The sequence below is a fragment of the Pelophylax lessonae genome, assembly GCF_965119305.1.
Source record: "Pelophylax lessonae genome assembly, chromosome: 6".
NCBI classification, from domain to species: domain Eukaryota; kingdom Metazoa; phylum Chordata; class Amphibia; order Anura; family Ranidae; genus Pelophylax; species Pelophylax lessonae.
This window is the reverse complement of record NC_138773.1, coordinates 285,671,017-285,694,380: the sequence shown is the minus strand read 5'-3', so window position 1 is coordinate 285,694,380 and position 23,364 is coordinate 285,671,017. Positions and strand designations below refer to the sequence as shown.

Sequence of the window (23,364 nt, the reverse complement as noted above, 5' to 3'; positions counted from 1 at the left end):
CAAGTGGTGGTAGCTGTGGGGAGTATGGCTACTTTTAAAAAACTCTTGGAAGTGCATCTAACAGATCACGACATTCAGGGTTATGGGAAATGATCACATCACTGACACACACACACCTGCACAGGTTGAATTGGATGGACTATTGTCTTTATTCAACCTCAACTACTATGTAACTATGCAACTTTCAGAATTATCAGAGAGCAATATGGGGAGTGGGTCTTAGGGGTAGAGCATTGTTTTCTGCTGTGAGAGCTTGGCCCTAAAAACTACCTCCCCTTACACCAACACCAACCCTCCTTGTGTTGTGGAAATTTTATTAGGACTAGTGTGGACATTTTAAGGATGTGTTTTATTTAGATTGCCATTATGGCTCCTGTTGTGGGTTTGCTTGCAATACGCTCATTAGAGGGTGTATGGGCGAACCAGCATTGAGGAAAGGCTACTGGCAGTGAAAACTTTCCCTTAGATGTGTAGACGCATTTGCTCTACATAGACATCTCCGCTGGCGAACACTGGGTCTGGCTGCCGGTATAGATCTATGTGTATTGCGGTCCGGAGTCAATATCGTTTTGATATCTATCTGACTTTATGAAGGGATACGCGCTCATATTTTTCTACTATGCCTGATCACCATAGTTGAAACAGTGTGGCTCTTTCCCTGCAGATAGCCTCGCGTCTATGGGAACAGTAGTATAATCCTATTAGGCATTGTTCTCTGAAGCTTTGTTAAATGGTATTCACGCCAGCAGTAGTGGTGGGAATACATGCACGGGTTTGATCAGAGCAACGTTCACGATTCCACACTCTGGTATCATTGTGTAGTGTTAGGCGGGAAGCCATGCACACTGTTCTGCTCATTCACCATCATGTACTCCCCCTTTCTATTGTATATATGAATGTATACAGGTGTGTCTTTGGCTGATTCTATGTGAGTAGCTTGTGTCATGTGACTGTACATTTGGAACTGATTGGCTGAGGTTGTATAGTCATCACTTCCTGTTGATTGTTCCTTTGTCTCATAAATAAATGGAGCTCCAGGCCTTTAAACAGGACATTCCTGTGAGCATCCAAGGTGATAGCAGCCCTTATGTCTGTATTTCTGGATACTGCAAAGCGCGCTCAATTACCTTATACAAAAGAGCTGAGAACTGTGCTTTTTAGCACGAGATTGATAGCGCTTGGCACTTATTAGCGCAACAGAGTTATTTGTGTATCAAGCATATATTAATTTCCAAGACACTTGTCACAATAATGCTTACCTCTCTGAAACTCTTTCACTAACCTTCTCTGTGACCCCAATGCTTACCCTCACTGTAACACACTGTGGAAAGGACACATTCACACCATTTTGGTGAATTAGGGCACATACGTGAATGTGCATTGCTTTAATGCAATGCACATACGTGAATGTGGATTGCATTAAAGCAGCCAGCTAATTTAAATGCATACTAAAAAGGTGCACATAGCATTTATACGAATGCAGCGTACCACACCATAAGCAAAGTATGATGGGGTGGCATTAAGAATAAATGGCATCGCACTGGACCCATGTGCATTGCCGTGTATTAGCACAACCCAATACTGTGATTGGGCCCTCACAGTAAATGCAGATTAGACTCCACAAAAATATGAATCCCCCTTAACCCTCCCTTTAACCATAATCCAAACTCTAACCCTCCCCCTCCCTGTGAACCTAAAACTGACCATTCCTGTACCCATTGACTAAACACCAACCTATGTCGTCTATGTAACCCTAAACTAACCCTCAATGTAACCATAACACTAACCCTCTTTTTCACTCTAATACTTACTCTCTTTGTAACACTAATAGGCAGATTTACTAAAGTGTTTGTGAATGTATAAAAATTCACTCCAATTATCAAAAAAATTGCAAATAAAACAATTAAACAGATTTTTGCTTGTCCCATGATCGGATAATTGAAGTTAAACTGTTACTAAACCCAGGAGCCTGCATTCACTATATCTGGTCTCCCACAGTACACAGAACATGGAAATACAATTATTTTAGTAAATATAAAAACTGCATAATACCTTTTCTCATCAGCAGTATATAGCAGTCTTGTGAATTTTATGAGTATCTGGTTAAAGCTTGTAGGAGGAGTTTTCATTGTTCACCGACTGTCCTATCAGGATGCAGGCCCCTGACCCTTTATCTGGACAATGCTGATTGGCCCTGTGCTGATCACATGCACCCTCCCACAAAAAAAAAAAAAAAAAAAACTCTCTAGCAATACACACCAAACTGAGCATGTGCAGCCTGTCCCCTGGCTCTGTATTATCAGGAAATATATTGGGGACAGTGGAAGGAGGAGGGGATCAGAGGAGACAGGATTAAACAGCCTTTTTAGACAATGCAGAGGCCCTTCAGGGTTCCAAGCATGCTTTACTGCAAATACAGACTGGTTTTACTGTTGTGGGTTTAATAACACTTTAACATATTCACATTATTTATTCTCAACCACTTTAGGAAAATAACTTCTAAGTACAGATTAACATCTATGCAAAATAAAAAGCTGCCTTAACACAACGCATGTTAAAGTGATTGTAAAGCCTCAAGTTTTTTAAGATAAAAAACCTTCTCTGCTGCAGCTTTTACCCAGCCCCCACCCCCTAATTTTTACCTGAGCCTGATCTAAACCAGTGATGTGCACAATAGCAACTGTCTCCCTCCCCATTGGGCAGATTGATAGCAGTCAACTCCAGTGACAAGGGAGCAGGGGACAGGGCCGAGTCCCACTGGCTGTGCCAATAGACACAGCAGGGAATTGGTTTCCTATTGGGGGCACCAGCAAGAGAAGAGGAGACATAAGCGCTGGTGGGGGACCCAAGAAGAGGAGGATCAGGGTCACTCTGTGCAATTGTATTGCACAGAGCAGGTAAGTATACACATGTTGGTTATTTAAAAAAAAAGAAAATAAAAAAAAAAGACTTTTCCTTTACAACCACTTTAACCCCCCAAAGAAATATGAATCTATCTCAATTCTCCCTGTAACTAACCAGTGCAATTCCAACAACTTTTAACCAAGAATTAAAATCAAATAAGTGCATACTGACAATGACCGTGGATAAAAAGAGTGATTTACATTGACCCAAGTGGCAAGGTGGCCCTTGTTTAGAGATGAACATCATATGACCTTGACATCAGACTTGCCAGCTGACGTGTTTCAAGGGAAAAGCCCTCTTCTTCAGTGGAAAGCTTTGAAGAAGAGGGCTTCTGATGTCAGGGTTATCTGCGCTCTTTTGTTTTCTTTGTGTTGTTTCAATATTTCCTGATCTGAAGAGGACGGCACTGGTGTAGCTTTCCAGTCCTGATGGAGAGGCGACAATAAAAGGGACATTTCATGCAGTTGCTTAAAAGAGAAGTACAGCCAAAATTTGGCTGTACTTCTCCTATGGACCACAGGAGTGCAGTTCTTTTGCACTCCTGTGACCTATTTTCAGCTGACAGGGGGCTGAAGCCTGCTGTCAGCTGATGTCCCAGAGGCGGTCCAGACTCGGAAAAGATCACGACCATATGGTGGGGATCCACCCACATGCCTGGACCGGGACCTGGCTCAGCCTCCACAGCCTAGCACTCCAGTGAGCGTGGAGGAGCAAAGCAGGGAGCCGGTGACTGACAGTCACCAGCTCTCTGCTCACAGAGCTGTGAGAACTGAGCGATTAGTGGTGTTTGATTGTTCGGTTCTCAGTCTTAGAGCTGGTGGGGGACAGATGCAGCATCGTACCTAACACTAACCCTAACCCATTATATATCTGTGTAACACTTACCATGCCTGTAACGCTAACATTCAACCACTCTCTAACACACACTTCCAATAACCCTAAAAATCACTCTTCTGGTAACACTTACCATCTCTGTGACCTTTACACTCACCCACCTTGTAACCCTAACACTTACCCATTATATCTCCAGGTAACAGGAACACTAACACTTACCATCCCTTGTAACCCCAATACTAACACTAACCTTCCCTGTAACGCTAACATTCAACCACTCACCAACACTCACACTTCCAATAACCCTAAAAAAAAAAAAAAAATCGCCCTTCTGGCAATGCTTACCGTCTCTCTAACCCTCACACTCACCCCCCTTGTAACCCTAACATTCATCCTAACCCACTCTATCTCTATAACCTGAACACCAGCACCTACCTGGCTTTCTCCCTTTTTTAAACATAACCCCTTCTTTGCTTACTCCCCTGTACTGGAATTCTTTAAGCAGAAGACCAACCCTTCCTGCACCCAGTGCCAGTATGTACTGTTCCTTGCCCATAATACATGTCACCGCTGTTTCTCTCTGACCTCAATATTTTCTAAAACACTGACATCAACTGAAGCCAGATCTCCTGATTTGCATAATTGTTCTGGGTCAGAGACTCAAAACGCACTGAAGCCATATCTATGGGAGCCCGGCAACTAACACTTTCACACAGATATGTAAACAATGTATATTAAAAAAGAATAGCGCACACATGCAAAAGAAATGACTATCAAATATGGAGACAATCCATAAATAAAAATGGGGATTTAGTCCCACCATATGGCCATATCGTGCTCAAGCCCACCACTGCGTCAAAGTACCCCATTATCAGTGGGTCCTACACTATCCATAGAAAAGGGGTGAATCCAGCCTCTCTAACCCTTGGAGACAACACTCCTTGCTGGGATAGATGTGCTAATGCACTACAAAGGACTCCTCCTATATCTACTTGATAGTGGACTCTGATAGAGTACAGGTGTGTGTGGGGGGGTGCTCAACCTCAGAAGTCTGGTCAGACCGAATACATAATAAATAAGCAAAAAATTGGGGGAGCAAACCCTGAACATGTATATCTAAAGCCAGTGCAGCTATGGACCAAGCAACATGTATATTAAAAAAGAATAGCGCACACATGCAAAAGAAAATGTAAACAATGGCAGCCAAAGGATTTCATTCAACATATTTCCTTCTAGTTGGCCAATAAAAGTGATGTGCCCAGATGCTGCAAGACTTCCCGCTGAATCGCTCACTACAAGCTTTATCATGTAACAAAGACCAAAAAGCAAATGCATTTTATCCTAATCTATGATCTATGGGATCTAGAGACTATTAAACACTTCCACTCAACACCTATTGCTGCGGACAAGCAAAGTTCCGCTTTTTTTCCCTAATGCAATGCAAGGCAGAAATGTATGTCAGTTGTTATTGTGTTTGACATCAACATTAATTTCTTCCCTCCGGCCACTATTTAAGCAATTGGAACAAGGTGAGGTTTATGAAGCCACTGGGCTTATCTGCAAAGAAAGGACCTGAAGTAATATGCAGAAATAAGGCAGAGGGTGATAGCTTGTGACAGCTTCTGTATCAGCACTTCCTTCCAGGAGAGCTCCATCTCTGTGCTCACAATTATGCAAAACGCAGACAAGAAAAACCTTAAGGTCAACTTAAACACAGTGGGCTTAATGTGAGACTAAAGCGGTATTATAAAAGAATAGAACTTACTGTACAAACTTAAAAGGGAAACAAAAACCAAGAAAGGGATATAACACAAGCACATGCTCACATGTCTACTGTTTTTCGTGCAATTTATATATGAAATCAAGGTAGTTACTAACATTACTTACATGTCGTCTGAGGCTTCATTCATGTTTAAACTAAGTGTCTATGGTCATTTTGCAGGTTTATTTTTTGAGCATTTGTACTGGCGATTTTGCATGTTTTGAGGACATCTATAGCCTAAATTGTTACTAAACCCATAACAGTAAAATCCGTCTGTATTAGGGATCGACTGATTATCGGCAAGGCCAAGATATCGAGGGCCGATATTGACTTTTTGCCGATATATCTGTATTAGCCCCGGAACTGGCCGATATTGCGGATATTCCAAATATTGCTCATGTAGGGGTAAAATGATGTCACATAACACAATTCTGTTTACAAATGTTATTGAATATGCCAATCACATATGTACAAATTAAAGATATATGCAATTCCACATTAACAGATCTGCTGGCATATCGGTATCTCTCACCCACTTGCCGTAAGTGATACCCGGGTGATACCGCTCCATCCGGCACCCACTCAATACTGCTCTGTCTCTCACCCGCTCCATCTATCACCCACCTGATACCAATCCGTCTCTCACCCACTTGCCCTAAGTTACACCCAGATGATACTGCTCCGTCCGGCATACGATCCCGGAGGTCACGTGCGTGGTCACACCCGGCGTGACCACGTGACCTCCAAGATCGTCATTGTATGCCGGACGGAGCGGTATCACCCAGGTATCACTTACGGCAAGTGGGTGAGGGATACGGATCTGCCAGCAGATCTGCTAATGTGGAATTAATTATATCTTTAATTTGAACATATGTGAGTGGCATATTCAATAACATTTGTAAACTGAATTATGCTATGTGACATCATTTTACCCTCACATGAGCATCACCACCTAATGGTTGGAGAAGGAGAAGACTAGTCTCGGACCCTGACATAGGATGTTCAAAATATCAGCCCATATCGGCTGATACCGATATGCGGTGGCCAAAATATCGGTATCGGCAACGTAAAACTGATATCAGTCGATCCCTAGTCTGTATATGCAGTAAAGCATGCTTTTTAGGCCTCATGCACACAGGGCGTTAGAAACAATGAGCTGCAGAGTCACTGTGAACGCCAAGAAAAAGCAGCTGTACAAACATGCTTTTAGTAGCTTTTTCCATTGGCGTTAATGCACGTATGGCCACGTTAGCTTTTGGCAGCATTTTTCTGCCTCCATTTAAAATCAATGGTTGCCTATGAGCAGTCTTTGATATGGCTTTCAGCCCATTGATTTGAATAGAAGTCGCATCCAAGTCCGATCAGGATGATCCGATTTGTGGTGAGACTTACGCTCTGAGGATCTTGAGGGGGAACTCCACGCCAAAATGGGGAAAAAAATGGCGTGGGGGTCATCCTGATCCGACTTGGATGCAACTTCCATTCAAATCAATGGGCTCCTATAGGGAACCATTAATTTTCACATAAAAAAAAAATGTATAACGTGGCTTAACGCTGTATAAGCAACATGAAGTAACGTTAAGCAGCCTTTAGCAGCTTCAGTCCTCAGAACACACTAGCCCTGTTGTTTTTTTGCAACTTTAAAACGCCTATGCCACTTACAGCTGCAAAACGTCTGTGTATGCATGAGGCCTTAAGACAACATAGAGGGGCGTTTTTAAGCTGCAAAAAAAAAAAAAAAACATCTGACGCTGCTAAAAGCAGCTACAAAAACACCCTGTGTGCATGAGGCCTTATACTCACTGTGGAACCCCTTCTTCCGGTGTCCCCAATCCATCTCCAGATAGTACAGAGCCATAGGGAGGCACTTCACACATGCTCTGTTTGGTGTGTATTGCTAGAGAGTTTAGGTTTGTTGTTTTGGGAGGGTGCATGCCATCAGCACAGGGCCAATCAGCACTGTCCAGACAGGGGGTCAGGGGTTAGGGGTCATGCAAGGGCATTGCTCAACTTTAGTAAAAGCTGTAGTTTGTTTTTACCTACGAAAAGGTGAACTAACCCTTTAAGGCAAATGGACGCAAACAATGTTGAGTTTAGTTTTGCATGGCTACTCAATGAGTCCATGAATATGGCAGCTTTTAAAACTGGATTCCAAAGCAGCAGTTACATCCATAAAAAAATACAAAAATCCTGTATTCAGAAATGTTTTTTGTGTATTTTAAGTTGAACGCATGCAAATGTTTATGCAAACATTTACATGCATATAGCCTAAACAGCCAATGCACTCTACTGGATCTGCTTGCCATCTAGCAACAAGGAGTACTATGTGGCAGGAGTTAGGAGGCAGACAGCTTAAGCCACTTCACGTCCTTGGTTGCTAGGAGGCAGACGCACTATTGGCCATTCCGGCTGCTCAGTCCAGCATGTAAATAGTATGCAATCAGTGGACGCCACCGTTACTGGTTATACACTATTGCTGTTTACATGTTGGCCCTTAATAAAGGAGTTGATTTTGCGCATGCATTGTTAAGAGGCAGGTGACTTGAGCTGCCTAGCGTCCTAGCAACCAATGAGCTGTACACTTATGAGAATTTAAATAAAACAGAAACATCATGCGTACAATGTATGCTCAACATTTTACTGCCAGCAGGATACTGCATATTTCCATAGGCCCGTGTATATGAGGCTTAAGGCTAACTGCAATCTGCAAATTTGTAGCAGAGAGGTGTAGTAGCTACAAACATCACCCATACAGGGTTGCAGCTGTTCCTGGATCCAATGCAGAAAATCATTTTTTTTAGCAACACAGATTTCTGCAGGTGCAGCAAAATTGATTGTGTGACATGTCCCATAGTGGCTGCCAATGGCGGCTGGTGCTTAATTTACTTGGGGGGGCGGCCCACAGCCCCCCAGCCAGCAAACCACATAACCCCCCCATCGCTAACTCGCCTGTCAGTCCCTCCGCCGGCCCCTGCACTTACCCCATGCAGGTGGCATCTTTACCCCTGCGTCTCCACAAGAGTCCTGGAAGTTGATTCTCCTCCCATCCAATCAGGAGTTAGGACTCACAGCCAATCGGGTCTTAGGACTCCCGGGACTAAGGACCCACTTCCTGATTAGCCATGAGGAGAAACAGGGAGACATTAGTGAATATTTATTCGCTAATATCACACAACTGGGTGGGCTTTTGGCGCAGTGCTCTGCACTCCAAGCCCACTCTCCGGCTCTAATCATGTGCTTCTACAAAAAAGAAAAAGACCCATTGGAATCCATGCGTCCAGCGCCCTGCATGTAGATTAGGGGGCTGGGCGCATGGATTAGGGGGGCGGCGCCCCTGCGCCCTGTATGGACGGGCCGCCACTGGTGGCTGCTAAGGATTCTTGCTGCAGAGCAGGATGTGCAGGAGGGATGAAGGACTGACAGGGTACTGTAACTTCCTAGGTGCCTTGGATACTGCAGCACTGATGTCTCCCTGCCATAATTCATAAGGGTTCTTTCACACGGGCTTTCTGCCTGGCGGACTCTGATTTGCTCAGCGAGGATCGATCCGCCGATCCCCACTGAGCAGGCGGATGACAGGTCCATCTCCGCTCATTGTGCAGAGTCAGACCTGTCAGATCCCCGCACTCCTCTATAGGGAGATTGGATGATAACTGACCGCCTGTTCGTTTTCATCTGATCCCATCTGATCCGATCCTCCGGACGGATGGAAAATAGGGTTTCCATCCGACTGGATTTCACAGACAGGATCGGATCGGAGAGCAGCGGGTGTCAGCGGAGATGTCACCGCTAACATCCGCTGCTCCATAGGGGTGCATGGAGCATCCGATCAGGTCCGCCTGAAAAAAATGACAGGCGGACCTGATCAGAGAACCTGTGTGAAAAGGGCCTAACTTTATTCCTGTTTCCCTGCAAGTTTTCAGTATTCTCACCTACCTTTGTTTGGAAGTAGGAGCTCCTCATTATAGCGATAACAGGTGTGCAGACTCTAGAACTCAAGTACAGATATTTTACCAATAAGGCTTGGTTCACCTATAGCATATGCTGTGCAGGAAATGCAGCGAATCCTGTGTGCTTCCCGCACTGCATTGAAATTACATGCCGTTCATGCGAACTGCAGCATGTGCCAATTTTAAGATACTGGCACCCCAAAACGGTTCACAAAACGCAGTGTGATTGACAAACTCAGATTGCATAGGTTCCGTCTGATTCCAGTGCGGGGAAAAAAAGGGTCCTAAACCTTTTTTTGTGTGGATGGAGTGTGATTTGAGCCATACAAATGATGGGCCCAAATTGCCTTACACAGACATTGTGTGTGAATTGTACAGAAGTGCAGTCTGATTCCTGTGCGAATCACATGTGATGTGCCCCTCCAACCTTAATGGCCAATTTGCATTTGTAGCCAAGTGGAAGAAGTAAAAAAATAAGTGGTTGGGTTGTAGTTTTACTGCCCCCGACCACCCACCTAATCCAACACAGCGCCGGAAAGGGATTGTACACAGACAAAGCATCATGGCTGCAGCGAAAATTATACCCCATGTCGCATTAGGAGGGGCTACACCATAACCACCTTGTAGCATGGTGGTGTAGGCTTTGCAGAGTTAAAAAGGGAAGTGAAGAGGCAACATATTGCCTCCCAGACACCTGTAAAACACCTTTTGAAAAGCAATCCACCACGGATCACTTTTTGGAGGGGCGGCAAGGGAAAAATTCCATGTGGTTTACTAATAGGTATTTAAAAAATAAATATCAAGAATGAACTGACCCTTTAAAGTCCAAAACCAATGCAAAGGAACTATTTTAACTTACAGTATATATTAAAAAATGATCTTCTGCCAGCATTGTTAGTTCTCAATGCAAAGTGCAGAGCCAAGATCTTCATCATCAGCCTCGACCAGCTGCTCATTGCATATTATGATTCACGGCCCCGATCGGCAGCTCAAAGGACAGGAAAGTTTTAGTCCTTTCCCCATGTGTTGTAAAGAAAAATTGTAACTATCCCTCTCACTGCTGGAGGGTTGACTTCCACAGTTTTCCATGTAATGCTAGCAGCTCCCCCGCAGGCACCCGGAGTCACATCTATCTTAAAGGCTACACCTTTCTGACACAGTTTCATATTTAGGGTACAACATGAAATTTGGTGCAATTTTGCAGCACCCCAACCTCAAACTGCCCCCCTCTTACATAAATTATGGGGTGCTTCTCACCACAGGCTTCTGTTGTTCTTTGGATTTGGTGTGACAGTGTATGGCTCTGTCCACAAAGTTGCATCATAGTCTCACAATCCATTTACATGGATTTGAGTTTGGAAGACTACAAGTCCCATCTGCTATCGTGGCAGAGGGACTCGTAGCTCTCAATGGAGCACAAGTGCGGTGACATCTTACATTGTAGTCCACTGCTTACTTCCTCCAGCTCCAAAACTGGAGGTTATCCATTTGTACAGACCTGGGACTGGAGGTAGAGTCTACAGGGGCCTGTGCATTGCACCCGCAATGCCCTAATCACAGTTACAATGGTTTGAAGGCTCCAATGCAAAAAAAACAATAAAGGCACATTTTTTACTTTTTGTAAACCTTTAACAAACATATAATATGCAAATTCCAACGCCTCATGAAAAAAGTTTAGAGCTGGCCGCCTCCCTTCCATACCTTCCTATTGGCCAGTGTCAAACAAATAAGGGGTGCTCTAAACATCTCGTGTACTAGCAACAACTTTGGAATACCCCTTTGATAGGTCTTTTAAGGAAACATAACACAACTGTGTTAAAATATGTCAAACTGTACAAATATTAAAATTCACACAAAACCAAATTACAGCTGATTTTCTTTGCATACATGCATAAGGTTTTACAGCATATTGGTACATAGAAACCACCAAAACCCGGTTAACATGTATGGCCATGTATCTTGTCCTGGAACATTGTTAACGCAGGATCAATGTCAGGAATGGGTTCACCCGCTGGTGGCACGGTGGCTCCCAGACCTATAGGTTGTAGTTCCAGTGCCCACCAGAAGGTGTCTCTCAGCCGCCAGCAGTCCCTAGCAATTATTCATCAGCTGACACTGACTGCTGGGAGCATATTTAGTCCCTCCTCTGCTACTCCATGCTGCCTTGGTGTCTTGCCGTGTGCCTCTTGACCTGCTACCCTGTTCCTGATCCTTTGGCCGCCAGATTGTTGATGCTCCCGTGTACCTTTCCCTTACCTGGCTTGTTCCCTGCTCCTCTTGGCTGATTTACCATGTATGGCCTTGTCTCTGATACAGACCACTCCTTTAGTCATACCCTGCCATCTGTATATCGTCAGCTTGGTTATTTGGCTTAGTTTATTTATGGTGATCACTCTACCCCATTAGTCTTCACTGGTTTAGGTTCTTGGGGTTTTGGTATTCTTGGTGTATGTGTGTTATACTGTATTTATGTTTTAGTGCCATTATCCTTTAATGAACCACATTATTTTAGATCATATTTGTGCCTGGTGTTCTCTGTGCAAGTCCACACATTTCTGGTCATGCCTGTTTCGTGGGATACCAGCATTCAGTATCCGTGACAATAACCCAACGCGTTTCAAAAAATTAGATTTCCTTCTTCAGGGCTGTACAGTATGAAAAGTATATCTTATGCTGAAAGTAATGAAGAGATAGAATGTAAAGCCATCACATAAAAGCAAGGAATGTGTTTGCTGTCGCCCACTAAGCTGGCATGGAGTCGCACCTAGGCCCGAATCCAGACCGCCTGGCATAGTACTGAAGCCACCCAACCAGATGATGTTCGCTGCATGCTCCAAAGTACGCCGCTAGGAGGCTACCTATAATTGGCCAGCGAGGCCATCTATATTTGCGATAGGCAAGTAGGGAACAAACAGGAGCAATTTATCCTGATACAGAATCTTTTTATTTAAAAAGTATGGACTTTAATTTGAAAGCATGACTGTCTATTCCTGGTGAGTATTTTCCGTTCATTGACGAATTTAGCTTAATTTTCTGGAAATGCTCCTTTGCTGTGTTTATCAACCAACATACCTTGTCAGGTGGGTCAGATGCCAGGCACTATCAATACTGACTTTCAAGTTTCTTCACACTGGGAGTTAAACTGGCAGAAGGCTCACCCTTTGGAGGCTGCATCCTTAACTATCTCATCAGACCTTTGATGAAGAGCCAGGCAAGACATTTCACCTTCACAAAACACACAGATATCCTATTTCTGGAGCAGGCCAGGAAACGGTTCCAGGTTCAAACAGCTTGTGCCGTATTATCACCGGAGACAGAGTGTTGTTAATAAAGAGGGGGGAAAAAAAAAAAGACAAGGTTTCTATTTTGAACGGGACTGGTAGTCTATGAGCTTTTGAAGCTTTGACATACTTTGTAAGTTAAGCTCATCTGGTCTTTAAATGTGCGCTTTCATGTGGTCAGCCCACGAGCCATACGTACTGCTACACAATCATGCCACTGTACATCATCAGGACTAGGATGCTTCACGTTTCCTCCGCTTTTTCAGCTTCAATGAGTTCTGAGCAGCACATCTGAAAGAAACCACCGCCAGAGCCAGGCGAGCAATCTGACTCAAACCAGATGAGGCTCTATTATAGGTTAGGCTGCAAATAATGACAATGTTAATACAAAGAGACCCCAGGATATCCTGCAAAGGAGCGGATTTATCTGCACAATCTCTGAAATGGATAGTGGTAATTACCGATGCCGGCTCCGTGCTTGAAGACTACACACTTTACTCCACACTGACAGTTTGTGACAACTGCTTTTTTTTTCTTTTGTGTTTGTCTTCACACTGGAGAAAGTTTTTCAGCAGTGTCAGACTGGAATTTGGGGATACAATGCCTGATCTAAAAGATACAAGTCAATAGAAAGTACAGCTTCAGAGAGAAAGACACAACAAATATACGTACAGAAGATTTACTAAATATGGAGAGTGCAAACTCTGGTGCAGCTTTGCATAGAAACCAATCAGCTTCCAGGTTTTAGGCCCCTTTCAGATGGGGCAAATTCCGTCAATTGGATCTGCCTGTTCAGCAGGGGATACCTCCGCAGATCCCCGCTGAGCAGGCTGATGACAGGTCCATGTCCGCTCTGCAGACACGGACACAGCCCACTGTTCTCTATGGGGCAGTCAGATGGAAACAGAAACAGTCCTCTTCGCTGCTTCTGGCCCCTCCCTCCCATTGAGTTCCCCACCAGCAAGAAGCTATGGGGCACCCGAGCCCAGCTGCAGCTCCGCATGTCCAGTCAAACACAGAGCACCCCCTCTCTCCCCTGATTGGCTGACTTTGATTGAAAGCAGCGGGAGCCAATGTCGTCACTGCTGTGTCCCAGCCAATCAGGAGGGAGAGTCCCGGACGGCCAAGGGACTCGTGGACATTGCTGGATAGAGATGGGGCACAGGTAAGTATTAGGGGGTGCTGGGGTGGCTGCTACACACAGAAGGCTTTTTATCTTAATACATAGAATGCATTAAGTTAAAAAACCTTCTGCCTTTCAACTCCTTTAATGCATTCTCTGCATTAAGGTAAAAAAGTTTCTGGGTGCAGCCCTTACACTTACCTGAGCCTGTACACTTGCCTGAGCTCGATATCAATCCAGCATTGAGCATGGGAGCAGTGGTTCTCTCCCTCCTCAAACGCTCAGACATAGCAGCAGCAGCCATTGGCTCCCGCTGCTGTCAATCACAGTCAGTAAGGAGGGAGCAGGGTGCAAGCAGCGCCGCATTCTGTGTGTCTATGAACACATACAGCCGGCTTGGGAGCGAGCCTGCAGGAGTGCTCCCATAGCAAGCGGCTCGCTATGGTGGGCACTCAGCGGGAGGGAACAACAAGGAATGCAGGCAGGGGACCCAAGAGGGGAAGGATTGGGTTGGTCTGTGAAAAAACCAATGCACAGAGGAGGTAAGTAGACTATGTTATTTGTTAAAAGAAAAAAATTGTGTTTACAATCACTTTAAATTGATTTTTTTTTTTTTTTTTTACAAAAGTACTCTCATTATATACTTCCTAGAACCCTCTAAGTTGCCTAAGTGCATTGGGGTGGAATTGTAATTTAATGGTACTTCAAAGTGACAATGCACGTAATGCGTGTGCTACTATAAAGATGCCCATTTCTTTAAAGGAGCAGGTCTTTGCTTCCTCATGTCTAAAGAATGGTGGGGGAATATTAAACAAGCATCAGCAGAGTTACAGAAAGCAAAGATCCACATAATGAATAAACAGAAGCAGGGAGATCCTTGCAAACAAGTCCTCAGGTACAATTTTCTCTCCAGCAAGCAGAACAGTGAGCAGCACAATAACTGCACCACTAAATCTCACTCCAAATCTTTCAAGACCAGCAGAGGCACTGTGTCTTAGGTCTTGTTTTGTTTTTTTTTGTTTTTTCCCCAAAAAAGGCCTTAGGTTTTAGGCCCCATGCACACGGGGCGTTAGAAAAAACGTACGTCAAAGTTAGTTCTGACCCCCGGAAAAAGCAGCTGTAAAAACGTGCTTTCAGTAGCTTTTTCCATTGGCGTTATTGCACGTTTTGCCACGTTGCTTTTAGCAGCGTTTTTTTTTCTTCCATTCAAAATCAATGGTTCCCTATGGGAGCCTATTGATTTGAATGGAGGTCGCACCGCAACACGACCTTGCGCTGTGAGAATCTTGAGGGGGAACTCCACGCCAAAATGGGAAAAAAACGGCGTGGGGGTCCCCCCCAGGGTTCCAAACCAGGCCCTTCGGGTCTGGTATGGAATTTGAGGGTAGCCCCATGCCGAAAAAATGGCGTGGGGTCCCCCCCAAAATCCATACCAGACCCTTATCCGAGCATGCAGCCCGGCAGGCCAGGAAAGGGGAGGGGACGAGCGAGCGGCCCCACCCCTCCTGGACCACACCAGGCCACATGCCCTCAACATGGGGGGGTGTTGGTGCTTTGGGGCAGGGGGAGCTCTGCACCCCCCACCTCAAAGCACCTTGCCCCCATGTTGATGAGGACAAGGGCCTCATCCCCACAACCCTGGCCGGTGGTTGTGGGGGTCTGCGGGCAGGGGGCTCATGGGAATCTGGAAGCCCCCTTTAACAAGGGGGCCCCCCAGATCCCGGACCCCCTCCCTATGTGAATGGGTATGGGGTACACTGTACCCCTACCCATTCACCCCATAAAAGGCAGTGTATGGAAATAACGACAAGAGACGTTTTGGAAAGTTTATTAAAAATCTCCATCCGACTCTTCTTGTCTTCTCCTCTCCGGGGTCTTCTCCGGGGTCTTCTGCTCTTTTGCTGTCCCCCTCTTCTTGTGTTCTTCTCTCCGGGGTCTTCTGCTGTCCCCTCTTCTGCTGTCCTCTCTTCTTTTCTTCTCCTCTCCGGTCTTCTGCTCTTTTGCTGTCGGCTGTCGGCTGTCGACTCTTCTTCCTCCGGTCCTCCTCCGACGACGTCTCCGCTGATTATGCCTATCTCCGGTCTCTGCAGCTTATTATATAGCCATTAGGGGCGTGGTCCCGATGATGTCATCGGGAGGCCCCGCCCCCTCATGTCACAGATGACGTCATTTTGCCGTTTTTTTCCCATTTTGGCGTGGAGTTCCCCCTCAAGATTCCCACAGCGCAAGTAACCCCGCAAGTCGGGTGTTGCGGTGCGACCTCCATTCAAATCAATAGGCTCCCAAAGGGAACCATTGATTTTGAATGGAAGAAAAAAAAACGTAAGACGTGGCTTAACGCACGTTAAGCAACGTTATAGCAAAGTTATTCAGCTTTTAGCAGCGTCAGGCGTTTTTAACGCTGTAACGCTGGTCCTCAGAACGCGCAGGTCGTGGGTTCTTGTTGCAGCTTAAAAACGCCTAGGCCACTTACAGCTCAAAAACGTCTGAGTGTGCATGAGGCCATAGAATAACATGGAGGGGCGTTTTTAGGCTGCAAAAAGAAAACGCCTGACGCTGCTTACAGCGGCGTTAAAAACGTCCCGTGTGCATGGGGCCTTACACTGAAGATAAACAACTATAAGGCTGTAGACAGAGGAGTGTCTAGGAACGGAAAGTGAGCTGTTATTTTAGGGAATAATTCAAGAAAAAAGTTAAGTCTTTCAGGGTGCTGAATAATAATAATTGCACCATAAAAGATGATGTCCAGGTTTACTTTCACTTTAAATAGTTTGTTGGGGTCAAACTATTTCTTTCACTAACATGTACACCCACTGGGCACGCTGTAAAAACTGTATATAGCCTCAGCTACAGCCTAAGTAGCTGTAGCCTAAATCATTCTTAGGCAGCTTTGTATTCTATCAATGAATACAAAGCTTCCTCTGATTGGCTGAGTCTGAAGGGTGGGCTGATGATGTTAAAATCTCTAATTTGGCCAATCAGAGGAAGCTTTATATTTATTGATAGAATACAAGAGCTGCCTATGAGTGCCGTTCAACCCGACGCTATTTCGTTCTGATTGTGACAAAGAACTGAAGCCAATAAGGATTTGCCATAAAGTTGTTGGAATCCTTGTAATGTATATAGTTCAAGAGAGGAATTTCCATTTCAAACTCCAGGAATTATGAGGAATGATACCTTGCGACATCAACAAATCAAATGCATGATGTCAAGGTTATAAAGTACATGCACCTTTTTCTCCACTTTTTGTATACTGATCATGTAGGCACAGGCATTATTTTTTTCCTGTCTCTGTCGCACTTGAGCGTAACATCAAAAATCTTCCCGTGGTATTATCTAGTCACTGCCAGTCATTAGCGATTTAGTTTAGCACTTCATGCCAGCTCAGCTGATTACACCCTACCAGCTAATCAGCGTCCATCACTTGTGCCCTACGGCAGTCTTAAAGATACTTTGCTAAGGACATTCAAGGCCACAGGTACGTGCTGAGTAAATTATTGTATAATTATGCTAACACTGGGATTACATCCACATCTGACGGTTTCGGCGAGAAAAAGAGTTTTTAAAAAAATATATATATAAAAGGAACTGGAATCTGCACATAGATTAATTTCTCTCAGGAATGCAGGTCTCAGCGGGGGGCAGCCCATCGCGGAAGAACATCAGGTTAAAAGGGGGGGGGGGGGAACAAATGTCTAACCCCACCTGTTCACCGAGCCAGGAGCGTTACCGTGAAGAGGTACTGTACTGTATTGGAGGAAGGGCCTGCAAAAAAATTACCATTTGTGAGTTGGCCTATTATTTATGCAGATGAAAACTACTCCCTATAGGAATACTTTACTAGCCAATTGGTAAAATTGCATACAAATAAATTGGCCACATTGCATATTCTCAGTCTAATTTCAGAAAAAAAAAAAAAAAACATCCCATTTACAACTTAGCATTAAATAAATGCAATTCCTGCATGCAATCAAATGCATTGTCTTGTTTTGTAAATGTAAACTCTATGGGCTCTTCGACACTGATCCAATGCCTTTTATGTTTTTTTTACCTTGCTAAAAAATGCAAGGAAAATGTTTACCTTTATATCCAAGGGATTCTTCACAGAACTGTGCTGCAGGAGCGGCACGGTGCATTCTGAAAAGTCCTGCATGCTGCATCTTTGGTGCGGTTTTCAAAACCACACCAAAATACAGGTCCCCAATGAAACGAATAGAAAGTGTGGAAAAAAAATGCAGCTGCGTATGTTTAACCACTTAAGCCCCGGAAGATTTTACCCCCTTCCTGACCAGGGGGTATTTTGCGATTCCGCACTGCGTGACTTTAGCGGACAATTGCGCGGTCGTTCAACGCTGTACCTAAACGAATTTGACGCCTTTTTTTTCCCACAAACAGAGCTTTCTTTTGGTGGTATTTGATCACCTGTACGATTTATTGATCATGCGCTATAAACAAAAAAAGTGCGTCGATTTTGCAAAAATAACAATATTTTTCACATTTTTTTTATATGAAATTCCCCCCAAAAAAATGTAAAAATCAAAATTTTTTAACATTTTCGGCCAATTTGTTTTATGCTACAAAAAGCGTATTTTGATTGGTTTGCGCAGAAGTTATCGCGTTTACTAACAAAGGGAAAGATTTTTGTAATTTTTGTTGTTTTTTTTTAACGCGTAATGGCGGCAATCTGCGTTTTTTTTTTTCGGTACTGCAAAATTGCGGCGAACAGATCGGACCCTTGACTGACATTTTTGACACTTTTGGGGCTACCAGTGACATTTCTACAGTAATCAGTGCTATACATATGCACTGTTACTGTAAAATGACACTGGTAGTGAAGGGGTTAACTTTTTTGAGAGGGAGGGGTGGTGTGTGTCCCTAGGGGCGTGATTCTAACTGTGATTGGCTGTGGCTTGAGCTGTAGGAACAGTGATCAACGGTCCTACATAGCAGAACCGTATGATCACTATTCCTACACAGGGGAGAATGACAGGCGGCTTGTTTACATCAGCCGCCTGCCTTTCTCCCTCTCCACCCGATGATCGCGAGTGACCAACGGACATCGAGCCCCCCGGGCACATGCGCGGGGGAGTCCTTTACCGCGCTGGAGTGGGAGCGCGCCTCCGGCGGCGCGCGCTCGCTCCCCAGAGCCTCACAGGCTAGTGAAGTACCCATACGTCACTTTGCCTGTGAGGGGCTGACCGCCGCAGTATATGTACTTGCGGCAGTCGGCAAGTGGTTAAGAAGTATGGGACGCTACTCACCCTGCACCTCTGAGTGAGTAAAAGTGAGTGAGTCCCAGTGGGCAGCATATCATAACTTAGGCTCGGAGCGGCACTAACAAGTCATTCCAAAAATGCATCTGCGTTACGTTTTTGGCGCGTTTTGTGAGGCACATGTCCAAATTTCACAGGTGAATGCTGGGTAATTGGCACACAGAAAACTCACCGTAACGCAGAAAAGATGCCTATGCGTTTTTGATGAATTTTTCAGCAGAGCAGTGTGAAAGTAGCCTAATTCAATCACATGTAGTTCACTAAAGCACAGGGTATCAATAATTTTTATGCATTAATTTTTGCAAAAAAAAAATTTTCTACTTTTTTTTTCCTCCTCTATTCCTGTTTTTTCTTTCAGTGCTGCTTATCTCCAGCAGCCTCTTTGAAGTCACTTCCTGACCCATAAATGGATAACTGCATTATCTGGATTTCGCTGCATACATTTTTATATTGTGCTTAAAGCGGAGTTCCAGCCTCAAATACCTTTTTTAACTAAAAATACCCCTATAATACTAATCCATCGCCCTTTACAGAACCGCTATTCTCATACTTACAAGGTGTACAGTATTGGATTTTAGTCAAAATCTTACTTTTAACCACTTAAGCCCCGGAAGATTTTACCCCCCATTCCGACCAGGGGGTATTTTGCGATTCGGCACTGCGTGATCTTAACGGACAATTGCGCGGTCGTGCGACGCTGTACCTAAACGAATTTGGCGTCCTTTTTTTCCCACAAACAGAGCTTTCTTTTGGTGGTATTTGATCACCTGTGCGATTTTTTGATCACGCGCTATAAACAAAAAAAGAGCGTCAATTTTGCAAAAATAACAATATTTTTCCCATTTTTTTATATGAAATTCCCCCAAAAAAAAATTTAAAAATCAAAATTTTTTTACTTTTTCGGCCAATTTGTTTTATGCTACCTATGTTTGGTAAAAAAAATCGCAAAAAGCGTATTTTGATTGGTTTGCGCAAAAGTTATCGCGTTTACTAACAAAGGGAAAGATTTCTGTCATTTTTGTTGTTTTTTTTTTAACGTGTAATGGCGGCGATCTGCGATTTTTTTTGCGGTACTGCGACATTGGGGCGGACAGATCGGACCCTTGACTGACATTTTTGACACTTTTGGGGTTACCAGTGACATTTCTACAGTAATCAGTGCTATATATATGCACTGTTACTGTAAAAATACACTGGTAATGAAGGGGTTAACTTTATTTGGGAGGGAGGGGCTGTGTGTATCCCTAGGGGTGTGCTTTCTACTGTGATTGGCTGGGGCTTGAGCTGTATGGACACTGATCAACGGATCTACATACTAGATCCGAGTGATCAGTATCCTAACAGCAAGGAGAATGACAGGTGGCTTGTTTACACAAGCTGCCTGACATTCTCCCTCTCCCCCGCCGATCGCCGAGTGACCGGCGGACATTGGGTCCGCCGGTCACACGCGCGGGGGGGTCCGTGACCACGCGGGAGCGCGCCTCCGGGAGCGCGCGCTCGCTCCCTAGACCCTCACAAGCTAGTGACGTAGCCCTACGTCACTTTGCCTGTGAGGGGCTGACTGCCGACGTAGATCGGCGTTAGGCAGTCGGCAAGTGGTTAAAAATGCTGTCTGGGCATGGCCATCTTGGATGTGGGCATCTGAAGCCGCAGTGTAATCTGCTGTGTCCTTCTTCCTGATTCCAGGGAGAGTTCTGGGAGTTCTTCCTGATTCCAGCCTCCTGGGAGTGATGACAAACCGCTCCCAGGATGCAATGCAAAGGCGGAAGTGATGTCGGTGGCCGTGGCCACAGAGGGGGGAGAAGGAGGAAGTACAATCAAAAATGCCCTGAAAATAAGGTAAGGGACCCCCGAAAAAAATTGAAAATGCCCAATTGTTGATCAGCATAGCGAGCACTCCAGGAATCACTAAAGTTGCAAAATAGGCCGGAACTCCTTAAACAGCATATACATCTAGAATATAGAAGAATGCTGCAAACAATTCTGACGTATTTCATGCTGCGCATGTTCAGCATTCCTGTATGGACTTTGTTTAAGCACAATAAAAGACCTATACAGCAAAGTCTGGCTAATACCTTTATTCATTTTTGGGTCAAAACTTTACCTGGCAGTTAGGAGTTGAATAGGCACCTGGATGACTGCAGCAGGTAAAAAGAGAACACAGAGGAGCGCCTCTAAGTGTAGCAATTTATTATACATATAAAAAATGCAATCAGCAAGGTAAAAACTCACATAAAAAGGCTCGTAAAATGAGGTGACAATCCAGCAGCGATATGGTATCGGCGTCCAAGACTGGAGTGTGCAGCCTTCGCCTGAGCCGGAATCCCGCTGGCGAGGATGGTGTAATTTCGGGTACAGGCTTGATGGAGAGCAGCGTGGACCGCAGTGCCAGCTGGCGTGTGACGTCATCGAAGAGGGGAGAACACGACGTGTTTATGAGCACGCCCAGGGCGCGTACAGAGCATGCACGCTCCTTTCTCAAGTGTTGCCAGCAGGTAAGACTGGACCCACCTGGGGGCTGAGAGGGAAGGCATCCAAAAATGGCTGCATCAAGTGGCAATAAACCTAGGCACACTCCGGCATACCTGCATATACTGAGGCCAATTTTCCTACCAGCATGTCTTTGGAGTGTGGAAGAAAACTGGAGTATCCGGAGGAAACCCAGGCAAGCACAGGAAGAATTTGCCACTTTTATGTATAGAGTGTCCAGTACAGAGTTCAAACTGAGGAACCACAAAGCCGTTTTGCTGTTCGTGTGCATTGCTGCGCTGCTGTTCTATTCATTCCTAATGGCACCCCCAATGCACCACACCAACAGCGATGGGCTCGGGAGTGTTCAGATCAAGCCTGCCGGGAAGCTGTCACTGCACACCGCCAATCATAGGCAGTGTTGGCATTTCCCAACTGGTAAATGCTTATACGGATGCTGTCTATGATTGGTGGTGTGCAGTGCCAACTTCCTGGCGGGCTCCATCTGAACACGCCCGAGTCCATCGCTACTTACCAACATACCTGCTTTTCAGCGCACCACAACCTACTGTAATGCACTTTGTTGTGTTGTGGTGTGCTGCTTTACAGGAGATAGTGCATGCACCAATTTTAGTGCGTTCTGGTGCCTCAGGTAAACCAGCAGCAATAAACCATAAAAACAAAATGTTCCAACCTTTCCACAATCTATTCAAAACAAGTTTTGGCTAGAGATACACTTTAAGGCTCCATGCACACTAGCTTAAAAAAAGCTAGTGCTCTTGGCCAAAAAAAATGCTAATTTTGAGTATTTCTGTACCAGCATTTAGGAGCATTAAGTGGTTTTTCTGCCAGAAAACCGATCTAAAAAATGCAAAACAAAAGGGTTTTTCTGCCTCTAAACGCTGAGCTTAAAAAAACCCCTCTAGACTACCTAATATGAATGGACACATAGGATAACATCAGTTGCTTCTACAGGCAAAACGCTAAACTCCTCTAGGAGCAGCATTTTTTAAGCTAGTCTGCATGGACTCGAAGGGCCCTTTCACACTGAATGCAGTTGGCTGCATTTTGAACTGCACTCCAACTGAATAGACCACCCAAAATCAAGGTAATCCTACGGGCAAAGTTCACATAATTGCAGTGCATTTCAGCACAGTTAAAAAAAAAGTAGAGCATGCTGCATTTTTCTGCACCACAAATGGCCAAGAAAGCCAAGCCCAAAAACGTATTAAAAAATGCACAGTGCAAAACGCATTCAAGCGAGCATCAAGCGCACGTCAAATGCATGTAAACATGCAGTCAAAAACAGTTATTTGTGTGAATTGGCCCTAAGGGGTCTATGTCTAAAATAGTGCGTGTGATTTTCAACATACATACTCAGGTGGGGAATCTTCCAGGTTCATGTTTTTAAAATATCAGTGATTGAATCTCCTCATTGACTGCTTAATAAACAGACATAAGTCGTAGGCCCTGTTCACACCTGAGCATTTTACAGCTTGTAAAACGCTCATCTCTGAAGTCTCAAAACGCCCAGCGAGAAAAATCCTATTCATTTCAATGGCCCCTGTTCACATATGAGCGTTTTGTCGCCTGAAGCAAAACGCCTAAAGCTCAAAAAAGTACAAAAGCTTATTTTTTGGCAAATTACAAGCGTTTTTGTTAATGTCAATGCCTGCCTCCAAACACCTGCAAAAAACGCCAGAAAAATCACCTGAAAACGATACGCTCAGTGTGAATGAAGCCTTAAAGTGGTTCTAAGCCTAGGTTC

The 23,364-nt window shown here is 44.6% G+C and overlaps 1 protein-coding gene across 1 annotated transcript in view; it reads right to left on the bottom strand.

The window, feature by feature from the left end:
* The window catches only part of GTDC1 (glycosyltransferase like domain containing 1), a 488,045-nt gene that overhangs the window by 400,030 nt on the left and 64,651 nt on the right, over positions 1-23,364 (bottom strand). The window lies entirely within an intron of this gene.